This window comes from Pteropus vampyrus, unplaced genomic scaffold (assembly GCF_000151845.1).
Source record: "Pteropus vampyrus isolate Shadow unplaced genomic scaffold, Pvam_2.0 Scaffold88, whole genome shotgun sequence".
NCBI lineage: Eukaryota > Metazoa > Chordata > Mammalia > Chiroptera > Pteropodidae > Pteropus > Pteropus vampyrus.
The window spans coordinates 5660873-5661178 of record NW_011888869.1 but is presented as its reverse complement, the minus strand read 5'-3'; positions in this window follow the sequence as shown (position 1 = coordinate 5661178).

The window sequence follows — 306 nt, the reverse complement described above, 5'->3', positions numbered from 1 at the left end:
TAGGGTTAACTTGGGTGCAAATATGACATCTTGTTGTTATCTCTTTGGCAGTTTTGTGTAGCCCTGGGATATAATAGTCTCTTTTCAAAAGTTCAGTAAACTTTGTTCTTCCTAGGTGGGTGCTCTGATGGACTAGTTAGACTAGTTCCTGACCTAGGGCACCGGGTATGTGGATCCACCCAGTGGGTCCTTTTACCCCCTTTAGCTTACTGCTTAATTCAAGTTCCCCCGGGGTATGGACGGGTGAGTCTGAGAGGGTCCTGGGGGGCAGAACTGGAAGAATGTCAATAGGCCCCACTGGTTTTC